Below are 21,438 nucleotides of genomic sequence, written 5' to 3'. Positions count from 1 at the left end.
TAGCTCTTCCCTTTCTCTCTCAAACTCAAGAGTGGAAGGTTCCTCAAGATCATTGAGGGGGTTGACCAAGGTGGACAAAAAATCATTGATGATACAATCCACTTCTTGATCAAACTCCCACAACTCTCCATTTACCTCTTCCGGTTTACTAGCTCTACCTTCCTCCTCGTGTTGTAATTCTTGTCCTAGCTCTTTTTCTTTTGCTTGAGGCTCCATGTTTTCCTCCTCTCTACACTCCTTCGTTGCTCCTCCACATTCCTCAAGGGGAATGTCTTGATTGCTTGAGCGTAGTGAGGCTAAGCGGTTCACTGCTTCGGCTATGGTTGCCATGAACTCCCCGTGCTTCTTTCGGAACCCTTCTTGCTCTTGCAAGAATGCTTGAAGGTCTTGTTGTTCTTGGGGCAAGGGTTGGAGAACTTCACAATTTGATGGAAGAGAAGGTTTAAAGGTTGGGAGAAAGGTTGTTGGTGCACGAAATTGTGATCCTTAACAACGGCGCCAAAAACTTGGTGCTCGGAACGTAATTCACACACTTTGTCACAACTTCTCACAACTAACCAGCAAGTGCACTGGGTCGTCCAAGTAATAAACCTTACATGAGTAAGGGTCGATCCTACGGAGATTGTCGGCTTGAAGCAAGCTATGGTCACCTTGTAAATCTCAGTCAGAAAAATTCAAATGGTTATGGTGAATTGATAATTAAAATATAATTTAAAATATAAAATAGGATAGAGATACTTATGTAATTCATTGGTGAGAGTTTCAGATAAGTGTATAGAGATGCTTTTGTTCCTTCTGAACCTCTGCTTTCCTGCTGTCTTCATCCAATCATTCCTCCTCCTTTCCATGGCAAGCTTATGTAGGGCATCACCATCGTCAATGGCTACATCCCATCCTCTCAGTGAAAATAGTCCAAAATGTGCTGTCACCGCACGGCTATTCATCTGTCAGTTCTCGATCATACTGGAATAGGATTCCGTAATCCTTTTGTGTCTGTCACTATGCCGAGCACTCGCGAGTTTGAAGCTCGTCACAGCCATCCCTTCCCGGATCCTACTCGGAATACCACAGACAAGGTTTAGACTTTCCGGATCTCAAGAATGGCCGCTAATAATTCTAGCCTATACCACGAAGACTTTGATCTCATGGAATGGAAGGCTCGGTTGTCAGGCGAGGCAACCATACATCATGAATCAGGAGGCTAAGAGATATGCACTTAAGCTATTGCAAGTACAACGGACGTGGTTGTAAGGCACGCGTTCATAGGTGAGAATGATAATGAGTGTCACGGATCATCATCTTCCTCAGGTTGAAGAACAAGTGTATATCTTAGATAAGAAATAGGCTTGAGTTGAATATTAAAACAATAGTACTTTGCATTAATTCATGAGGAACAGTAGAGCTCCACACCTTAATCTATGGTGTGTAGAAACTTTACTGTAGCAAATACATAAGTGATGAAGGTCCAGGCATGGCCGAATGGCCAGCCCCCCTAAAGGTCTAAGATAGCATAAAACTAATCAAAAGAACTCCCTAACATGATAGTAAAAAGTTCTATTTATACTAAACTAGTTACTAGGTTTACAAAAATCAGTAAATGATGCAGAAATTCACTTCCGGGCCCACGTGCTATGTGCTTGGGCCGAGCATTGAAGCTTTCACATGTAGAGGTCTTCCTTGGAGTTAAATGCCAGTTTGTAACCTGTTTCTGGAGTTTAACTCTGCTTTGCAACCTGTTTCTGGCATTTAACTCCAGAATAGGGCAGAGAGTTGGCGTTGAACGCCAGTTTGTGTCATCTAAACTCGGGTAAAGTATGGACTATTATATATTGCTGGAAAGCCCTAGATGTCTACTTTCCAACGCAATTAAGAGCGCGCCATTTGGACTTCTGTAACTCTAGAAAATCCACTTTGAGTGCAGAGAGGTCAGAATCTAACAGCATCTATAGTCCTTCCTCTGAATCTGGTTTTTACTCAGGTCCCTCAATTTCAGCCAGAAATTACCTGAAATCACAGAAAAATATACAAACTCATAGTAAAGTCCAGAATTGTAATTTTTATTTAAAAACTAATAAAAATATACTAAAAACTAATCAAATCATACTGAAAACTATGTAAAAATAATGCCAAAAAGCGTATAAATTATCCGCTCATCACAACACCAAACTTAAATTGTTGCTTGTCCCCAAGCAACTGTAAATCAAATAGGATAAAAAGAAGAGAATATACGATAAATTCCAAAATATCAATAAAACTTAGCTCCAATCAGATGAGCGGGACTAGTAACTTTTTGCCTCTTGAATAGTTTTGGCATCTCACTTTATCCATTGAAGTTCAGAATGATTGGCATCTATAGGAACTCAGAATTCAGATAGTGTTATTGATTCTCCTAGTTCAGTATGCTGATTCTTGAACACAGCTACTTTATGAGTCTTGGCCGTGGCCCTAAGCACTTTGTTTTCCAGTATTACCACCGGATACATAAATGTCACAGACACATAACTGGGTGAACCTTTTTAGATTGTCACTCAGCTTTGCTAAAGTCCCTAATTAGAGGTGTCCAGGATTCTTAACCACACTCCTTTTTTGCTTTGGACCTCGACTTTAACCGCTCAGTCTCAAGTTTTCACTTGACACCTTCACGCCACAAGCACATGGTTAGGGACAGCTTAGTTTAGCCGCTTAGGCTAGGATTTTATTCCTTTAGGCCCTCCTATCCACAGATGCTCAAAGCCTTGGATCCTTTTTATTACCCTTGCCTTTTGGTTTTAAGGGCTATTGGCTTTTTGCTCTTGCCTTTTGGTTTAAAGAGCTTTTGGCTTTCTCTGCTTGCTTTTTCTTTTTCTTTTTCTTTTTGCCATTTTTTTCTCTTTTTTTTTTTCACAAGCCTTTGTATTCACTGCTTTTTCTTGCTTTAAGAATCCATTTTATGATTTTTCAGATCATCAAATAACATTTCTCCTTTATCCTTATTCTTTCGAGAGCCAACATATTTAACATTCATAAACAACAAATTCAAAAGACATATGCACTGTTCAAGCATTCATTCAGAAAACAAAAAGTATTGTCACCACATCAAAATAATTAAACTAGTTTCAAGGATGAATTCGAAACCATGTACTTCTTGTTCTTTTGTTTTTAGAACAGTTTTCATTTAAGAGAGGTGATGGATTCATAGGACATTCATAGCTTTAAGACATAGACATTTAAACACTAATGATCATGTAATAAGACACAAACATAAATAAAACATAAAGCATAGTAAATGAAAAACAGGAAAATAAGAACAAGGAGATTAAGGAACGGGTCCACCTTAGTGAGGGTGGCGTCTTCCTCTTCTTGAAGAACCAATGGTGCTCTTGAGCTCCTCTATGTCTCTTTCTTGCCTTTGTTGCTCCTCCCTCATAGCTCTTTGATCTTCTCTAATCTCATGGAGGATGATGGAGTGCTCTTGGTGCTCCACCCTTAGTTGTCCCATGTTGGAACTTAATTCTCCTAGGGAAGTGTTGATTTGCTCCCAATACTTTTGTGGAGGAAAGTGCATCCCCTGAGGTATCTCAGAGATTTCATGCTGAGGAATTTCCTCATGGTCTTGTTGAGGTCCATGATCTCTTGTTTGCTCCATCCTCTTCTTAATGATGGGCTTGTCCTCTTCAATGAGGATGTCTCCCTCTATGTCAATTCCAGCCGAATTGCAGAGGTGACAAATGAGGTGAGGAAAGGCTAACCTTGCCAAAGTAGAGGACTTGTCAGCCACCTTATAGAGTTCTTGAGGTATAATCTCATGAACTTTCACTTTCTCCCCAATCATGATACTATGGATCATGATGGCCCGGTCTATAGTAACTTCAGACCGGTTGCTAGTAGGAATGATTGAGCGTTGAATAAACTCCAACCATCCTCTACCTACAGGCTTAAGGTCCAGTCTTCTCAATTGAACCGACTTGCCTCTTGAGTCAACTTTCCATTGAGCTCCTTCCACACATATATCCAAGTACTATTCAATATGAGTCAACTCGGTGAACAACTTATTTATCCTATTTCTGATAGCCCCTGGGTGAGCCCTGTCCAAGTTGTCCCCAAAAAAGGAGGCATGACAGTGGTTCATAATGAAAAAAATAAACTGGTTCCTACTGATGACAAGTCATCTTAGCCTAGTTTTACTAGTCTTTTTCTTTGTTTTTATTAGAATTTATGCACTTTCTTGCATTGTAAGTAAGCAATTTGGAATGAAAATGCATGGTTTCCTTGAATCAATCAACCACCATTTAATTGATACTAAATTATGAGGTTGAAGCTAAATTTAATTGATTTTTATTGATTTATAAACCTTGTGAATTTAGGGATACTTTGATTGGTTGTTTTGATTACTTGTAGGTGAAGAAAAGAAGAAAATAAGAAAGCGTAGCCTAAGAAGCGTGACCCAAGGAGGAGAAGAGTGTGGCAAAGAAAACAATAAAGCATGGCATCGGCTTGAGAGCATTATCGTGCTAAGAAACAAAGGAAAGAAACAAAGGAAAGAAGAATGATGCTCCGCTCCCCTTGAGAGCATTATCGGGCTTCACTCAAGAATAAATCCAAGGAAATAGTTTGCCAATGTTTACTCCAAGGATCGAACCCATGAGCAAGGGGGAGTGGGGAGCGCTACTCACAAGGGAAAATGAGCCACGCTTGGCCAAAATGCCACCTCCAAGGATCGAACACAGCACCTTAAGGAAGCAAGGAGCAAGGCGCTACAAGAAACCAAGGAAATTTGCACCAGCGCATGCTTCCCCAAGGTTTCGAACTTGGGACCTCAACCAAGCAAGAGGAATGCTACGCTCTTGCTGAGAGCAGAGCGCTACTCCTTGGTGCAACATGCACAACTTAACACGGCCAGGAGACTTGGAGCGCGCATCATGACACGGCCAGGAGCTTGGAGCGCGCAAGACATGGCCAAGGCAGCATGATGCTGCGCTCTCCCCAAGAGCGGAGCGCTATCCTGATGCACCCAAGCTTGGCACGCAACAAAGAGCCAAGGACATGAGCCACAACGCTACGCTCTCACTAGGAGCTGAGCATTGCCCTGGGAGCATGATGAGCGGATATTTTATACGCTTTTTGGGGATAATTTCATATAGTTTAGAGTATGTTTTAGTTAGTTTTTAGTCTATTTCTAGTAGTTTTTAGGAAAAATTCATATTTCTGGAGTTTGGCTAGAACATTAATTTGATTGGGTTAGAAACTTTTATACTCTTTTCAAAACCTTCTTTTTCAAAAATATTTTTTTTATTAAATCTTGTGCCAAACTTTAAGTTTGGTGTTTTCTTGTTGATTCCCCTTTGATTTTCGAAAATTTTGGGGAAGGTGATTGCACCAAGACAACCTTATGCGATCTTGGGGCAAGCATCAACCTAATACCTGCATCCACTATCAGGAAACTTGGCTTAACTGAAGAAGTTAAACGTGATCATGCCATTGGTGCAGTATTGGGACAGAGGCATGACAAGCTTCTGCATGTCATTTATTGTGCTAGTCGCGTTTTAAATGATGCCCAGAAAAATTACACAACCATAGAAAAGGAATTACTTGCAGTGGTTTACGCCATTGACAAGTTCAGATCATACTTAGTAGGATCAAAAGTGATTGTGTATACTGACCATGCTGCTCTTAAATATCTACTCACCAAGCAGGATTCAAAACCCAGGCTCATCAGATGGGTATTGCTTCTGCAAGAGTTTGATATAGAAATAAGAGACAGAAAAGGGACAGAGAACCAAGTGGCTGATCATCTGTCCCGCATAGAGCCAGTGAAAGGGACGTCCCTCCCCTTTCTTGAGATCTCTGAGACGTTCCCTGATGAGCATCTATTTGCCATTCAGGAAGCACCATGGTTTGCCGATATTGCAAACTATAAAGCTGCAAGGTTCATACCCAAGGAGTAGAATAGAATACAAAAAAAGAAACTAATCACTGATGCAAAGTACTACTTGTGGGATGAGCCCTATCTCTTTAAGAGATGTGCAGACAGAATTATCCGTAGGTGTGTCCCCAGAGAGGAAGCACAGAGAATCCTATAGCATTGCCATGGATCTCAATATGGAGGCCATTTCGGAGGTGAGCGAACAGCCACCAAGGTCCTCCAATGTGGCTTCTATTGGCCCACACTCTATAAAGATTCCCGAGAGTTTGTACGTAAGACTCCTGAAGGCTGGGCGTTAGTAACAGATGCAAAAGGATAGTAAATCCTATTCCAACCGGATCGAGAACCAACTGGTGATTAGCCGTGCTGTGACAGAGCGCGTGAGCGTAGTTTTCACTGGAAGGATGGAAGGTAGCCATTGACAACGGTGATCCACCAACACACAGCTTGCCATAGGGGGACGTGCGTGCGTGAACAAGAAGACAGAGGAAAGCAGAGATTCAGAAGACAAAGCATCTCCAAAACTCCAACATATTCTCCATTACTGCACAACAAGTAACTTTTAATTTATGCTCTATTAGTTATTCACAATTCAACTGATAAACATAATTGACTTCCTGACTAAGATTTACAAGATAACCATAGATTGCTTCGAACCAACAATCTCCGTGGGATTCGACCCTTACTCACGTAAGGTATTACTTGGACGACCCAGTGCACTTGCTGGTTAGTGGTACGCGTTGTGAAAAGTGTGATTCGCAATTTGTGCTACCAGAGCAACACCCATGGGCCAAAAATTCAATAAAAATTTCATTTTAATTCAATTCTTCATCAATTGAACCAAGGCCATCCAGATCCACTCTTCCTCAAATCCAAAGCAAGCTAAGCCCATTATCATCACTCAAAGGCACAAGGATTAGTTAGCTTAGGAATTTATTTTAATTGTAATTTGTTTAGAATTTCAATTTCATTTTCATTTTCACTTTATAAAGCCTATATAAATGCAACAATTCCATCTCATTAGGGGAGGCCAGCTCTACTAGAGAGCACTAAGGGGAATTGGGAAGGAGAATTGATCTCTCTTCCTCCTTGTTCTTGTTTCTACACTTTTTACTCTTTGTTTTGGATCTTGGGTGGAGAATTGAAGAAATTCTGTTTCAATCTCACCTTGAGGTCTCTTTCAGTTTATTTGTCTGCATAATTCAAGGAATTGTGGTTTGGAATTAAATTTTTTCTACTGTTTTCATCTTTACTTCTTCTGCAATTTGTTCTTCTACTTCTTTTGCACTTGTTCTTGGTTGGATCAAGGAAGGACTTGAGATCTAGACTTGTTTTCTAGTATCATCCAACCCCTGAGATCTTCAACTGTCCTTTAGCTATTGCAATTGAGCTGCATTTTACTTTCTGTTTCATTCCTATTCAATTTTATTTCTGTTTTGATCTTGAGAGCAAGTGAGTTCTTGGCTTCCTTTCTATTTTTACTATTTCATTGAAATTGTTAGTTTCTCTTTGAGAATTAAAAATTGAACTAAGTCTTCTTGCTAATTTCCTCTTCTGCTACGTTTACTTTTTTGCAATTTCCTTTCCTGCATTCTACACTTTCACATTTCTGTTCACATTGAGCTTGATTTAATTTTCTACACATTTACATTTCCTGCAATTTAAATTTCCAGTTGCTTGATCTATTGCTTTCTTTAATTTCTAGCACCCAATCCCCTTTACATTTCATGCAATTTACATTTCTTGTCATTTAAGTTTTTGCAAGTTACATTTCTTGCACTTTAAGTTTCTGCACATTTACATTCTGTAGCTTTAAATTTATTGCAATTTACTTTCTGTTGGCTACATTTCACACAATTCACTCAATGTTAGCTTGACTAAACTAATCACCCACTAAAGTTACTTGATCCATCAATCCCTGTGGGATCGACCTCACTCTAAGTGAGTTTTACTACTTGATGCGACCCGGTACACTTGCCAGTTAGATTTGTGTGCTTGGAATTCGTTTTCCAAAATATACCATCACCTACAAGAACAATTACAGGGTGGCACATGTGTATTGACTACAGAAGGCTCAATACAACCACCAGAAAGGATCATTTTCCTTTACCATTCATAGACCAGATGCTGGAAAGACTAGCAGGTCATGATTATTATTGCTTTTTGGATGGCTATTCACGCTACAACCAAATTGTAGTAGATCCCCAGGATCAAGAGAAAATAGCATTCACATGTCCATCTGGAGTATTTGCCTACAGAAGGATACCATTTGGGCTGTGTAATGTACCTGCAACATTTCAGAGATACATGCTTTCTATTTTCTCTGATATGGTGGAAAAATTTCTGGAAGCTTCATGGATGACTTCTCAGTATATGGAGACTCATTCAACTCCTGTCTTGATCACCTAACACTGGTTCTGAAAAGATGCCAAGAGACTAACCTGGTTTTAAACTGGAAAAAATGTCACTTTATGGTGACTGAAGGGATTGTCCTTGGGCATAAAATTTCGAACAAGGGAATAGAGATGGATCAAGCTAAGGTAGAGGTAATTGAAAAATTACCACCACCTGCCAATGTTAAGGCAATCTAAAGCTTTCTGGGGCATGCAGGATTCTATAGGAGGTTTATAAAGGACTTTTCAAAAATTGCAAAACCTCTAAGCAACTTGCTAGCTGCTGACACACCATTTGTGTTCGACACAGAGTGTCTGCAGGCGTTTGAAACTCTGAAAGCTAAGCTGGTCACAGCACCAGTCATTTCTGCACCAGACTAGATATTACTATTCGAACTAATGTGTGATGCCAGTGAACATGCCATTAATGCAGTATTGGGGCAGAGGCATGACAAGCTTCTGCATGTCATTTATTATGCTAGCCGTGTTTTAAATGATGCCCAGAAAAATTACATAACCATAGAAAAAGAATTGCTTGCAGTGGTTTATGCCATTGACAAGTTTAGATCATACTTGGTAGTATCAAAAGTGATTGTGTACACTGACCATGCTGCTCTTAAATATCTACTTACAAAGCAGGATTCAAAACCCAGGCTCAAAAGATGGGTGTTGCTTTTGCAAGAGTTTGATATAGAAATAAGAGACATAAAAGGGACAGAAAACCAAGTGGCTGATCATTTGTCCCGGATAGAGCCAGTAGAAGGGGCGTCCTTTTCCTCTATTGAGATCTCTGAAACCTTTTCGGATGAGCATTTGTTTGCCATTCAGGAAACACCCTGGATGAACAAAGTGCTTAGGACCACGGCCAAGACTCATAAAGTAGCTATGTTCAAGAATCAACATACTAAACTAGGAGAATCAATAATACTATCTGAATTCTGAGTTCCTATGGATGCCAATCATTCTGAATTTCAAAGGATAAAGTGAGATGCCAAAACTGTTCGGAAGCAAAAAGCTACTAGTCCCGCTCATCTAATTAATATCTGAGCTTCACTTAAAACTCTGAGATATTATTGCTTCTTGATTTCTTTTTATCCTATTTTATCTGTCTAGTTGCTTAGGGACAAGCAACAGTTTAAGTTTGGGGTTGTGATGAGCGGATATTTTATATGCTTTTTTGGGTTAATTTCATGTAGTTTCTAGTATATTTTAGTTAGTTTTTAGTATATTTTTATTAGTTTCTTGGCAAAATTCATATTTCTGGATTTTTCTATGAGTTCGTGTGTTTTTCTATAATTTCAGGTATTTTCTGGGTGAAATTGAGGGAGCTGAGCAAAAATCTGATTCAGGCTGAAAAAGGACTACTGATGCTGTTAGATTCTGACCTCTCTGCACTCGGAATGGATTGTTTTGAGCTACAGAAGTCCAATTAGCGCGCTCTCAATTGCGTTGGAAAGTAGACATCCAGGGCTTTCCAGAAATATATAATAGTCCATACTTTGTTCGAGGATAGACGACGTAAACTGGCGTCCAACGCCAGTTCCGTGTTGCATTCTAGCATTAAACGCCAGAAACAGGTTACAAGTTGGAGTTAAACGCCAGAAATAGGTTACAACCTGGAGTTTAACTCTAGAAACAGCCTAGGCACGTGTAAAGCTCAAGTCTCAGCCCCAGCACACACCAAGTGGGCCTCAGAAGTGGATTTCTGCACTATCTATCTTAGTTTACTCATTTTCTGTAAACCTAGGTTACTAGTTTAGTATTTAAACAACTTTTAGAGATTTATTTTGTATGTCATGACATTTTTAGATCTAAAATTTGTACTCTTTCATGGCATGAGTCTCTAAACTCCATTGTTAGGGGTGAGGAGCTCTGCTGTGTCTCGATGAATTAATGCAATTATTTCTGTTTTCTATTCAAACACGCTTGTTTCTATCTAAGATGTTCATTCGCACTTCAATATGATGGATGGGATGATCCGTGACATTCATCACCATTCCCAAACTATGAAACCATGACTGACAACCACCTCCGTTCTACCTTCGATTGAATGAGTATCTCTTGGATTCCTTAATCGGAATCTTTGTGGTATAAGCTAGAATCCATTGGCAGCATTCTTCAGAATCCGGAAAGTCTAAACCTTGCCTGGGGTATTCCAAGTAGGATTCAAGGATTGGATGACTGTGACGAGCTTCAAACTCAATGGATCCTATTCCAACATGAGTGAGAACCGACAGATGATTAGCCGTGCGGTGACAGCGCACCTGGACCATTTTCACTGAGAGGACGGATGGTAGCCTTTGACAACGGTGATCCACCAACACACAGCTTGCCATAGGAGGAACCTTGTGTGTGTGAAGAAGAAGACAGCGGGAAAGCAGAGATTCAGAAGACAAAGCATCTCCAAAACTCCAACATATTCTCCACTACTGCATAACAAGTATTTAATTCATGCTCTTTTATTTTTCGCAATCCAAACTAATAAAATCCCTCTTCTTTCCTTTCTTTTGCTTGAGGACAAGCAAACCTCTATGTTTCGTGTGTCTATCCGTGATCACTAAGCCAATACCCACTAAGATAATGGCTCCTAAGGGAAAACAAACCAACTCAAGAGGTAAGAAAGAGAATATTCAAAAACCACTTTGGAATCAAGGAAAGTTCTTAACCAAAGAACATTCAGACCATTACTACAAAATAATGGGTCTAAGGTCAGTGATCCCAGAAGTAAAATTCGATCTAAAAAAAGACGAATATCCGGAGATCCAAGAGCAAATTCAAAACAGAAGCTGGGAAGTCCTAGCTAATCCTGAAACAAAGGTGGGAAGAAACATGGTTCAGGAATTCTTTGCAAATCTGTGGTAGACGGACAGGCAGAGAATAGCGGGAACCGCATTCTATGACTATAGAACTCTGGTCAGAGGGAAGATTGTTCACACCCACCCTGACAAAATAAGGGAGATCTTCAAGCTGCCTCAACTGTAAGATGATCCAGACTCCTTTAATAGGAGAATGATGAGACCAAACCTGAGCTTGGACAAAATCCTACAGGACATATGCCTCCCTAGAGCCAAATGGACAACCAACACAAAGGGTGCCCCAAACCAACTCAAAAGAGGAAATCTCAAACCAGTCGCCAGAGGCTGGCTGGACTTCATTGGGCGCTCTATACTGCCCACTAGCAACCGCTCTGAGGTCACCATTAGAAGAGCAGTGATGATTCATTGCATTATACTTGAAAAAAAAGTGGAAGTTCATCAGCTGATTTCTTGTGAGCTTTATAAAATTGCAAACAAGAACTCCAAAGATGCCAGATTGGCTTATCTTAGCTTGGTTTCTCTGTTATGTAAAGATGCTGGGGTAAAAATGGGAGTAGATGAGTATATCCCAGTTGAGCAACCAATCACCAAAAAGTCTATGGAAGGACAACAAGTACAGGACGACCCCATCAAGAGGAGAGCACAGGAGTTCCTCCCGGAAATCCTTCAATTTGAATACTGGGAGCGCCTAGAAGCATCTGTCACCAAGTTGCAAGAAGCTGTGGATCAACTGAAGGAAGAACAGCAAAATCAAAACAGCATGCTCTGCAAACTGCTTAGAGAACAAGAAGGGCAAGGGCGTGAACTGAAGGAACTGAAGCGCCTGAAGCTATCTCTTGAAGGGCCAAGCACTCCACAGACTAAAGAGGCATCCACCTCCCAAATTTGAGGTTGTTGAGTTCTAATCTTAGCCTTAACTCTGTGATAATTATTTTTATTAGAAATTTACCATAGAAGTCATATATGAGTAGTAGTAATTAGTATCTCTATTTTGATTTTATCTCCAATTAAGTTATAATTTATATTTCTCATCATCATCAAACATGAATAAAATAGCAGATTTTTAGAATAAGGAGGCAATATTTTTTCGAGTTTTTAATAAGGAAAATTCTAATTATTTATATGTGGTGGCAATGCTTTTTGCCTTCTGAATGAATGCCTGAATAGTGCATGTTTTTTATATTGAATTTTATGAATGTTAAAATTGTTGGCTCCTGAAAGAATGATGAACAAGAGAAATGTTATTGATAATCTGAAAAATCATAAAATTGATTCTTGAAGCAAGAAAAAGCAGTGAATACAAAAGCTTGCAAAAAAAAAAAACCAAGCAGAAAAAAGCCAATAGCCCTTAAAACCAGAAGGCAAGGGTAATAAAAAAGGATCCAAGGCTTTCGACATCAGTGGATAGGAGGGCCTAAAGGAATAAAATCCTGGCCTAAGCGGCTGAACCAAGCTGTCCCTAACCATGTGCATATGGCATGCAGGTCCAAGTGAAAAGCTTGAGACTGAGTGGTTAAAGTCATGATCCAAAGCAAAAGAGTGTGCTTAAGAACTCTGGACACCTCTAATTGGGGACTTTAGCAAAGCTAGGTCACAATCTGAAAAGGTTCACCCAGTTATGTGTTTGTGGCATTGATGTATCCGGTGGTAATACTGGAAAACAAAGTGCTTAGGGCCACGGCCAAGACACATAAAGTAGCTGTGTTCAAGAATCAACATACTAAACTAGGAGAATCAATAATACTATCTGAATTCTGAGTTCCTATGGATGCCAATCATTCTGAATTTCAAAGGATAAAGTGAGATGCCAAAACTGTTCGGAAGCAAAAAGCTACTAGTCCCGCTCATCTAATTAGAATTTGAGCTTCACTTAAAACTCTGAGATATTATTGCTTCTTGATTTCTTTTTATCTTATTTTATCTGTCTAGTTGCTTGGGGACAAGCAACAGTTTAAGTTTGGTGTTGTGATGAGCGGATATTTTATACGCTTTTTGGGGTTAATTTCATGTAGTTTCTAGTATGTTTTAGTTAGTTTTTAGTATATTTTTATTAGTTTCTAGGCAAAATTCATATTTCTGGACTTTACTATGAGTTCGTGTGTTTTTTTGTAATTTCAGGTATTTTCTAGCTGAAATTGAGGGAAATGAGCAAAAATCTGATTTAGGCTGAAAAAGGACTGTTGATGCTGTTGGATTTTGACCTCCCTGCGCTCTCAATTGCGTTGGAAAGTAGACATCCAGGGCTTTCAAGCAATATATAATAGTCCATACTTTGTTCGAGGATAGATGACGTAAACTGGCGTTCAACGCCAGTTCCATGTTGCATTCTGGTGTTAAACGCCAAAAACAGGTTACAAGTTGGAGTAAAACGCCAGAAACCGGTTACAACCTGGCGTTTAACTCTAGAAATAGCCTAGGCACATGTAAAGCTTAAGTCTCAGCCTCAGCACACACCAAGTGGGCCCCAGAAGTGGATTTCTACACTATCTATCTTAGTTTACTCATTTTCTGTAAACCTAGGTTACTAGTTTAGTATTTAAACAACTTTTAGAGATTTATTTTGTACCTCATGACATTTTAGATCCACACTTTGTACTCTTTGATGGCATGAGTCTCTAAACTCCATTGTTGGGGGTGAGGAGCTCTACTGTGTCCCGATGAATTAATGCAATTATTACTGTTTTCTATTCAAACACGCTTGTTTCTATCTGAGATCAAAAACATGGTGCACGAATTGTAAATCACACTTTTCACAACCCGTACCACTAACCAGCAAGTTTTTGGCGCCGTTGCCGGGGATTGTTCGAGTTTGGACAACTGACGGTTTATTTTGTTGCTTAGATTAGGAGAAATTTTTCTTTTTGGTCTACAGTCTTCTATTATTGTTTTTGGTTGAAATTTCTTTTTTTAAATCCTTATTTTCTCTTTTTAAATTTTTCAAAAATTTTATAAACTGATTATTGAGTTTTTCTGTTTGAGTTTAGTTTCATATCTTAAGTTTGGTGTCAATTGCATGTTTCTTTTTCTTTTAAATTTTCGAATTTGTGTTCATTGTTCTTTATTAATCTTCAAATTGTTCTTGTTTATTTCCCTTGTTTGATCTTTAGTTTTCCTTGTTTTTTTTATTTTTCTTGTTTCTCTTGTGCATTTTTGAATTATTAGTATCCAAAAAAAATAAAATTTATAGCTCAATTGGCTAGAGTGTTGTGCTTATGTTCTTGGTGTTTTCTTGTTAGTTCTTATTTAATTTTCGAAAATTTATTTTTGGTTTTCTAAAAATTTTAAGTTTGGTGTTCTTGAGTCTTTCTTGTGTTTTCATTTTAAAATTTTTAAGTTTGGTGTTCCTTGGTGTTTTTCCTCCAAATTTTCGAAAATAAGGAGTATTAGATCTAAAAATTTTAAGTCTTGTGTCATTTTATTATTTTTCTCTTTCCTTATTAAATTCAAAAAATATCTTTTCCCTTTTCAATTAATTTTCGAAATTTCCCTTTAAAAATTCAGATTTTTATTTTAAAAACTTTCTATTTTATCTTATCTTAGTTTTAAAAATTCAAAATTCAAATCTTTTCAAAAATCATATTAAAAAATTTTCAAATCTTTTCAATTAATTAGTCAATTCAACATTCAAATTTCTTTTTATTCAAATTTATATTTTATTTTCTAATTATTTTACTTTATTTTATTTCATTTTTTTCGGTTATTTTTAATTAAATAAAACAAAAAAAAATAAAAATACATTTTACTTGCAATTCACATCATCTCCCTTTCTCCGTCATGGATCTAAGTAGAAATGAACAGTCCAAAAGGACTCTGGGGTCATATGCTAACCCCACTTCTGCTGCATATGGGAGTAGTATCTGTATACCCTCCATCAAAGCAAGCAGTTTTGAGCTAAATCCTCAGCTCATTGTCATGGTGCAGCAAAACTGCCAGTATTCTGGTCTTCCACAGTAAGAACCTACTGAGTTTCTGGCACAATTCTTGCAAATTGCTGACACAGTACGTGACAAGGAGGTAGATCAGGATGTATACAGGCTGTTACTATTTCCGTTTGCTGTAAAAGATCAAGCTAAAAGGTGGTTAAATAACCAACCCACAGCAAGCATAAGATCATGGAAACAGTTATCAGACAAATTTCTGAATCAATATTTCCCTCCAAAAAGGATGACACAGCTAAGGCTGGACATCCAAGGCTTTAAACAAGAGGAAGATGAATCCCCTTATAATGCCTGGGAGAGGTATAGAGGGATGCTAAGGAAATGCCCCTCTGAAATGTTTTCAGAGTGGGTGCAATTAGACATCTTCTACTATGGGCTTACAGAAAGAGCTCAGATATCTCTGGACGTTTAGTTCTTAGATCATGGGGGCTGGCCATTCCGCCATGCCTAGACCTTGTTCTTATGTATTTTCAACGATAGAGTTTCTACACACCATAGATTAAGGTATGGAGCTCTGCTGTTCCTCATGAATTAATGCAATGTACTATTGTTTTTCTATTCAACTCAAGCCTATTTCTTATCTAAGATATACACTTGTTCTTCAACCTGAGGAAGATGATGATCCGTGACACTCATCATCATTCTCACCTATGAACGCGTGCATGACAACCACATCCATTCTACTTGCAATAGCTTAAGTGCATATCTCTTAGCCTCCTGGTTCATGATGCATGGTTGCCTCGCCTGACAACCGAGCCTTCCATTCCATGAGATAAGAGTCTTCGTGGTATAGGCTAGAATTATTGGTGCCATTCTTGAGATCCGGAAAGTCTAAACCTTGTCTGTGGTATTCCAAGTAGGATCCGGGAAGGGATGGCTATGAAGAGCTTCAAACTCGCGAGTGCTGGGCGTAGTGATAGACACAAAAGGATTACGGAATCCTATTCCAGTATGATCTAGAACCGACAGATGAATAGCCGTGCGGTGACAGCGCATTTTGGACCATTTTCACTGAGAGGATGGGATGTAGCCATTGACGACGGTGATGCCCTACATAAGCTTGCCATGGAAAGGAGTAGGAATGATTGGATGAAGACAGCAGGAAAGCAGAGGTTCAGGAGGAACAAAAGCATCTCTATACGCTTATTTGAAACTCTCACCAATGAATTACATAAGTATCTCTATCATATTTTATATTTTAAATTATATTTTAATTATCAATTCACCATAATCATTTGAATCCGCCTGATTGAGATTTACAAGGTGACCATAGCTTGCTTCAAGCCGATAATCTCTGTGGGATCGACCCTTACTCACGTAAGGTTTATTACTTGGACGACCTAGTGCACTTGCTGGTTAGTTGTGCAAAGTTGTGACAAAGAACTAAGATTATGAATGTGCATATTAAGTTTTCAGCGCCGTTACCAAGGAATGAACCATCACGATTTCTGCGCACCAAGTTTTTGTTATTAATTTGTTGTTTTTTCTCTTTTTTTTTCTGCAAGCCTTTGTATTCACTGCTTTTTCTTGCTTCAAGAATCAATTTTATGATTTTTCAGATCATCAAATAACATTTCTCCTTTTTCCTTATTCTTTCAAGAGCCAACATATTTAACATTCATAAACAACAAATTCAAAAGACATATGCACTGTTCAAGCATTCATTCAGAAAACAAAAAGTATTGTCACCACATCAAAATAATTAAACTAGTTTCAAGGATGAATTCGAAACCATGTACTTCTTGTTCGTTTGTTTTTAGAATAGTTTTCATTTAAGAAAGGTGATGGATTCATAGGACATTCATAGCTTTAAGACATAGACATTTAAACACTAATGATCATGTAATAAGACACAAACATAAATAAAACATAAAGCATAGTAAACGAAAAACAGGAAAATAAGAACAAGGAGATTAAGGAACGGGTCCACCTTAGTGAGGGTGGCGTCTACCTCTTCTTGAAGAACCAATGGTGCTCTTGAGCTCCTCTATGTCTCTTCCTTGCCTTTGTTGCTCCTCCCTCATAGCTCTTTGATCTTCTCTAATCTCATGGAAGATGATGGAGTGCTCTTGGTGCTCCACCCTTAGTTGTCCCATGTTGGAACTTAATTCTCCTAGGGAAGTGTTGATTTGCTCCCAATAGTTTTGTGGAGGAAAGTGCATCCCCTGAGGTATCTTAGGGATTTCATGATGAGGAATTTTCTCATGCTCTTGTTGAGGTCCATGATCTTTTATTTGCTCCATCCTCTTCTTAGTGATGGGCTTGTCCTCTTCAATGAGGATGTCTCCCTCTATGTCAGTTCCAGCCGAATTGCAGAGGTGACAGATGAGGTGAGGAAAGGCTAACCTTGCCAAAGTAGAGGACTTGACAGCCACCTTGTAGAGTTCTTGAGGTATAATCTCATGAACTTCAACTTCCTCCCCAATCATGATACTATGGATCATGATGGCCCGGTCTATAGTAACTTCAGACCGGTTGCTAGTAGGAATGATTGAGCGTTGAATAAACTCCAACCATTCTCTAGCTACAGGCTTAAGGTCCAGTCTTCTCAATTGAACCGACTTGCCTCTCCTTCCATACATATATCCATGAGGACTTGGTCCAACCTTTGATCAAAGTTGACCCTTCTAGTGTAGGGACGTGCGTTTTCTTCCATCATTAGCAAGTTGAATGCCAGCCTTACATTTTCCAGACTGAAATCTAAGTATTTTCCTCGAGCCATGGTAAGCCAATGCTTTGGATTCAGGTTCACACTTTGGTCATGGTTCCTAGTGATCCATGCGTTTGCATAGAACTCTTGAACTATTAAGATCCCGACTTGTTGAATGGGGTTGGTGAGAACTTCCTAACCGCTTTTTTGTATCTCATGTCGGATCTCCAGATACTCATTTTTTTGAGCTTGAAAGGAACCTCAGGGATCACTTTCTTCTTGGCCACAACTTCATAGAAGTGGTCTTGATGGACCTTTGAGATGAATCTCTCCATCTCCCATGACTCAGAGGTGGAAGCAATTGCCTTCCCTTTCCTCTTTCTAGAGGTTTCTCTGGTGCTTGTTTCTGGCGTTTAACGCCTACTTGATGCTTCTGTCTGGCGTTAAACGCCAGTTTGATGCTTCTTACTGGCGTTTAAATGCCAGTAAGTTCTTCCTCCAGGGTGAGCTGTTTTTAAAGCTATTTTCATTCTGTTTTTGATTTCTCAGTAGTTTTCGTGACTCCACATGAAGGATTATGAAATCAGTAGGGATGTAAAGGCCTTCAACCTTTACTAGCACGTCCTCTACTAGTCCATAAGCATGTTTTCTTAAGTTGTCTGCCATCTCTAATAAGATTCTGGCAGCTTGCACCTCAAAAATCCCAAGTTTCTCAATTACAGAGAGTGGCATTAAGTTTATTCCTGACCCCAGGTCACACAGAGCCTTCTCAAAGGTCATGGTGCCTATGTTACAGGGAATTAGGAATTTACCAGGATCCTATTTTTTTGAGGTATTTTTTGCCTATCCAATGCATTTAGTTCATTGGTGAGCAAGGGAGGTTCATCTTCTCAAGTCTCATTACCAAATAATTTGGCATTCAGCTTCATGATTGCACCAAGGTACTTAGCAACTTGCTCTTCAGTAATGTCTTCATCCTCTTTAGAGGATGAATACTCATCAGAGCTTATGAAGGGCAGAAGGAGGTTCAATGGAATCTCTATGGGCTTTAGATGAGCCTCAGATTCCTTTGGTTCCTCAAAGGGAAACTCTTTATTGGTCACTGAACGTCCCAGGAGGTCTTCCTCACTAGGATTCACGTCGTCCTCCTCCTCTTTGGGTTCGGCCACACCAAGTAAGGTAATGGCCTTGCACTCTCTCTTTGGATTCTTTTCTGTATTGCTTGGGAGAGTACTAGGAGGGGTTTTAGTGACTCTTTTACTCAGCTGGCCCACTTGTGCCTTCAAATTTCTAATGGAGGACCTTGTTTCATTCATGAAACTTAAAGTGGCCATAGATAGATCAGAGACTATATTTGCTAAGCTAGATGGATTCTGCTCAGAATTTTCTGTCTGTTGCTGAGTGGATGATGGAAAAGGCTTGCTATTGCTAAACCTATTTCTTCCACCATTATTAAGGCCTTGTTGAGGCTTTTGTTGATCCTTCCATGAGAAATTTGGATGATTTTTCCATGAGAGATTATAGGTGTTTCCATAGGGTTCACCCATGTAATTCACCTCTGCTATTGCAGGGTTCTCAGGATCATAAGCTTCTTCTTCAGAAGATGCCTCTTGAGTACTGTTGGATGCAGCTTGCAATCCATTTAGAATCTGAGAAATGATATTGACTTGCTGAGTCAATATTTTGTTCTGAGCCAATATGGCATTCAGAGTATCAATTTCAAGAACTTCCTTCCTTTGAGACGTCCCATTACTCACAGGATTCCTTTCAGAAGTGTACATGAACTGGTTATTTGCAACCATGTGAATGAGTTCTTGAGCTTCTGCAGGCGTTTTCTTTAGGTGAATGGATCCACCTGCAGAATGGTCCAATGACATCTTTGATAATTCAGACAGACTATCATAGAATATATCCAGGATGGTTCATTTTGAAAGCATGTCAGAAGGACACTTTTTGGTCAGTTGCTTATATCTCTCCCAAGCTTCATAGAGGGATTCACCTTCTTTCTGTCTGAAGGTTTGAACATCCACTCTAAGCTTACTAAGCTTTTGAGGAGGAAAGAACTTGGCTAAGAAAGCCGTGACCAGCTTATCCCAAGAGTTCAGGCTATCTTTAGGTTAAAAATCCAACCATATTCTAGCTCTGTCTCTTACAGCAAACGGGAAAAGCATAAGCCTGTAGACCTCGGGATCAACCCCATTGGTCTTAACAGTATCACAGATCTGCAACAAATTCAGTTAAGAACTGAAAAGAATCTTCTGATGGAAGTCCATGAAACTTGTAATTCTGTTGCATCAGAGAAACTAATTGAGGCTTTAGCTCAAAATTGTTTGCTCCAATGGCAGGGATTGAGATGCTTCTTCCATGTAAATTGGAATTTGGTGCAGTAAAGTCACCAAGCATCTTCCTTGCATTGTTATCATTTTCGGCCATGCCTCCTTCTTTTTCGAAAATTTCTGTCAGATTTTCTCCAGAGAGTTGTGCTTTAGCTTCCCTTAGCTTCCTCTTCAGAGTCCTTTCAGGTTCAGGATCAGCTTCAACTAGAATGTTCTTATCCTTGTTCCTGCTCATATGAAAAAGAAGAAAATAGAAAAGAAAATATGGAATCCTCTATGTCACAGTATAGAGATTCCTTTATGTGAGTAGAAGAGAGAGAATTCGAACACAGAAAAAGGGAGATGGTTCGAATTTTTAAGAAGAGAAGTGTTAGTAGATAAATAAAATAATTAGAAAGACATNTATCCTTGTTATGAAAAAGAAGAAAATAGAAAAGAAAATATGGAATCCTCTATGTCACAGTATAGAGATTCCTTTATGTGAGTAGAAGAGAGAGAATTCGAACACAGAAAAAGGGAGATGGTTCGAATTTTTAAGAAGAGTAAGAAGAGAAGTTTTAAAATCAAGTCAAAAGATTTAAAAATCAATTTTTGAAAAGATAAGAAGTTAGAAAAGAAGTTAGGAAAGATTTTGAAATTGATTTTTGATTTTGAGTGATTGAAACTTATTTTGAAAAAGATTTGAGAAAGAAATTTAAAAAGATTTGATTTTGAAAGTTAAAGTTGATTACTTGACTAACAAGAAACAAAAAGATATGATTTCAAAATTTAAAGATTGAACCTTTCTTAATAGGCAAGTAACACACTTAAAAAACTTTTGAATCAATCACATTAATTGTTAGTAAAGATTTTGAAATTATGAACAAGTTAAGAAAAAGATTTTTGAAAATCAATTTGAAATTTTTGAAAATCATAAAAGAAAAATGAAAAAGATTTGATTTTTGAAAAAGATTTGAAAAAGATAGAATTTTTAAATTGAAAATTTGACCTGATTAACAAGAAACAACTAAATTTTAAAATTTTATGACTAATTCAATTCAAATTTTCGAAATTGTATGAGAGAAAAAGGGAAAGATATTTTTCTGATTTTTGAATTTTTAATGAAGAAAGAGAAAAACAACAAAAAAACTCAAAACATGAAAATTATGAATCAAAACAACTAATACATGCAAGAACACTTTGAATGTCAAGATGAACACCAAGAACTTATATTTTGAACATTTTTAAGAAAAGAAAAACATGCAAGACACCAAACTTAGAAATTTTCAACTTTAGACACTAACAAATTGAAAATGCATATGAAAAACATGAAAAGACACAAAACATAAAAATGCAAAGATCAAACAAGGAAATTCATCAAGAACAACTTGAAGATTATGAAGAACATATGATGAATTTTCGAA

Source organism: Arachis ipaensis, chromosome B01 (assembly GCF_000816755.2).
Source record: "Arachis ipaensis cultivar K30076 chromosome B01, Araip1.1, whole genome shotgun sequence".
Classification (NCBI taxonomy): Eukaryota; Viridiplantae; Streptophyta; class Magnoliopsida; order Fabales; family Fabaceae; genus Arachis; species Arachis ipaensis.
Note: the sequence above shows the minus strand (reverse complement) of the source record.